General features: G+C 66.6%; 1 non-coding gene across 1 annotated transcript; it reads left to right on the top strand.

The window, feature by feature from the left end:
• The first annotated feature begins 302 nt into the window (after nt 1-302).
• On the top strand, nt 303-421 carry LOC131868083 (5S ribosomal RNA). The gene has a single exon (XR_009366576.1). It is a non-coding gene; the product is annotated as a 5S ribosomal RNA (ribosomal RNA).
• Nucleotides 422-3,479: the final 3,058 nt, after the last annotated feature.

The raw sequence follows: 3,479 nt of genomic DNA, 5'->3' as shown, positions 1-3,479 counted from the left end.
GCACCAAGGTGCACTCGGCCCACATGTGAGCGCAGGTCGTTGCGCCCGAGGTGGTGTGTGGGCACCGCGTTGCAGACGGGACACTGCACGCACACGACGCCCCGTCCAGGTGCACGCACGTAGGCCGGGCCGGGTGCACACCCGACGCCCTAGCAAGGTGCGCGCACCCGGGCAGGGCTCACACTTGGCGAACGGGGCGCACTTCGCGAGGGAGGGTGTGCACCTCGACGGGGGTGGGTGGCCGGGGTGGATTCGCACGTGGGTCGCGGTTTGCTAAGTACACACTGCGACAAGCTCATAACGGGTGCGATCATACCAGCGTTAGTGCACCGGATCCCATCAGAACTCCGCAGTTAAGCGCGCTTGGGCCGGAGTAGTACTGGGATGGGTGACCTCCCGGGAAGTCCCGGTGTTGCACCCTTTCTTAGTTTTTCGCCGGGCGTCGCAATGCTATTTGAATAAACCTTTTGCCCGTTTGCGTTCTCGTCGGGGCCGGGCCGGGCCGGGGTGCGCTGCCCGCACTACCGCGCGCGCGGGGGGCGACACCGAGCGCGCACCCGAGGCGCCCCGAGCACACAGGCCACGGTGCAACCCGGGCGTTGTGCGCGCACCCCGGTGCGCCCGAGGTGCTGCGCGCGCACCCAGGTGAAATCGGTGTGCACCTCGGCCAGTGCGCGCTCGGTCGAGTCGCGCACGTTGGCCAAGGTGCACGGTGATGTTTCTTACTCTAAGGTTCCGCACCAGACGCCCGGGACAGGTGAGCGAAGCTGGGCGGGGCCGGGTGCGCGGCCGGGGCAGGTGCACGCCGCTGGAGAGAGCTTTGGAGCACACCAGAGGTGCGCACCTTGGAGCACACTTCGGAGCGCACCAATGATGCGCTCCATTCAAAAGTTTCCTGAAAAGGCAAAAAAAGTTGAGATTATAGAATTTCCCACTTGAGAGATTGTAAAAAAAAAAAATTTAAAATGAAGGAAACGCGGGTGCCAAGGTGTGCGCGCCCGGGTGCGCAGCCCAGCCAAGGTGTGCGCACCAAGGCGCCCACCCTGGCGAAGGTGCACGCAAGGTGCGCACCCGAGGCAAACCGGACAATTAACCCAACTTTCGACTTCGCGCGCACCTGCGCACCTTGGAGCGCACTTCGGAGCGCTCCTTGGTGCGCACCAATCTTGGGCACCTCGGAGTGCACCATGGCGCCCACCAAGGTGCGCACCCGGGGCAAACCGAGCTCCGACTTCGTGCGCACCTTGGAGCGCACGAAAGGTGCGCACCATGGCGCCCACCAAGGTGCGCAGCCCAGCCAAGGCGTGCGCATCAAGGTGCGCACCCTGGCGAAGGTGCGCACCCGGGGCAAACCGAGCTCCGACTTCGTGCGCACCTTGGAGCGCACAAAGGGTGCGCAACCCAGCCAAGGTGTGCGCACCCCGGGCAAACCGAGCTCCGAATCGTGCGCACCTTGGAGCACACTTCGGAGCCCTCCTTGGTGCGCACCGATGTTGCGCACCTCGGAGCGCACCCGGGGAAAACAATGCAATTAACCCGACTTTCGACTTCGTGGGCACCTCGGAGCGCTCTCGGGTTCGCACCTCGGAGCACACCGAGGTGCGCACCTTTGATGCGCTGCCTTCACCAATTTCCAGAAAAGGCAAGAAAACATTGAGAAGGTGTGCGCACCGAGGTGCCCACCCTGGCGAAGGTGCACGCGAGGTGCGCACCCGGGGCAAACCGGGCTCCGACTTCGTGCACGCCATGCTGCGCACCTTGGAGGGCCATGGTGCGCACCTTGGAGCACACTTCGGAGCGCTCAATGGTGCCCAACCCAGCCAAGGTGCCCACCGCGGCGAAGGTGCACGCGAGGTGCGCACCCGGGGCAAACCGGGCTCCGACTTCGTGCACGCCGCACCTTGGAGCACACTTCGGAGCGCTCCTTGGTGCGCACCAGGGCGCGCAACCCAGCCGAGGTGCCCACCCCGGCGAAGGTGCACGCGGGGTGCGCACCCGGGGCAAACCGGGCTCCGACTTCGTGCACGCCATGGTGCCCACCGCGGCGAAGGTGCACGCGAGGTGCGCACCCGGGGCAAACCGGGCTCCGACTTCGTGCACGCCGCACCTTGGAGCACACTTCGGAGCGCTCCTTGGTGCGCACCAGGGCGCGCAACCCAGCCGAGGTGCCCACCCCGGCGAAGGTGCACGCGAGGTGCGCACCCGGGGCAAACCGGGCTCCGACTTCGTGCACGCCATGGTGCCCACCGCGGCGAAGGTGCACGCGAGGTGCGCACCCGGGGCAAACCGGGCTCCGACTTCGTGCACGCCGCACCTTGGAGCACACTTCGGAGCGCTCCTTGGTGCGCACCATGGTGCCCACCAGGGCGCGCAACCCCGCCGAAGGTGCACGCGAGGTGCGCACCCGGGGCAAACCGGGCTCCGACTTCGTGCACGCCGCACCTTGGAGCACACTTCGGAGCGCTCCTTGGTGCGCACCAGGGCGCGCAACCCCGCCGAAGGTGCACGCGAGGTGCGCACCCGGGGCAAACCGGGCTCCGACTTCGTGCACGCCATGGTGCGCACCAGGGTGCCCACCGCGGCGAAGGTGCGCACCCGGGGCAAACCGGGCTCCGACTTCGTGCACGCCGCACCTTGGAGCACACTTCGGAGCGCTCCTTGGTGCGCACCAGGGCGCGCAACCCAGCCGAGGTGCCCACCCCGGCGAAGGTGCACGCGAGGTGCGCACCCGGGGCAAACCGGGCTCCGACTTCGTGCACGCCATGGTGCCCACCGCGGCGAAGGTGCGCACCCGGGGCAAACCGGGCTAGGACTTCGTGCACGCCGCACCTTGGAGCACACTTCGGAGCGCTCCTTGGTGCGCACCATGGTGCCCACCAGGCCGCGCAACCCAGCCAAGGTGTGCGCACCAAGGTGCACGCGAGGTGCGCACCCGGGGCAAACCGGGGTCCGGCTTCGTGCACGCCGCACCTTGGAGCACACATCGGGGCGCTCCCGGGTTCGCACCGGCGTTGCGCACCGTGGTGGGCACCTCGGAGCGCACCGTGGTGGGCACCTCGGAGCACACCAAGGTGGGCAGCGAGGTGCGCACCTTTGATGCGATGCCTTCACTAATTTCCATAAAAGGCAAAAAAAAACGAGATTTTAAAATTTCCGTTTTGAAAGATAGTGAGAAAAAGGGAATGCTGGTGCCATCTTGAGCCCGCCCTGGTGCGCAGCCCAGCCAAGGTGTGCGCACCAAGGTGCCCACCCTGGCGAAGGTGCGCGCCCGGGCAATTAACCCAACTTCCAACTTCGCGCGCGCCAGGGTGGGAGCGCACCCAACAACCGGGCCTGGGAAGAGCCAATGCGAGAAACCCCACCAAACGCTCTGACAAAAAAAGAGGGGGCGCTCCAGTAACCCCGCTTCGGAGCGCACCCTGGGCAAACCCAGCCAGGGTGCCCACCCCGGCCAAGGTGCAGGCGAGGTGCGCACCCGG

Source organism: Cryptomeria japonica, unplaced genomic scaffold, assembly GCF_030272615.1.
Source record: "Cryptomeria japonica unplaced genomic scaffold, Sugi_1.0 HiC_scaffold_195, whole genome shotgun sequence".
Classification (NCBI taxonomy): Eukaryota; Viridiplantae; Streptophyta; class Pinopsida; order Cupressales; family Cupressaceae; genus Cryptomeria; species Cryptomeria japonica.
This window is presented reverse-complemented; position numbering and strand designations above follow the sequence as displayed.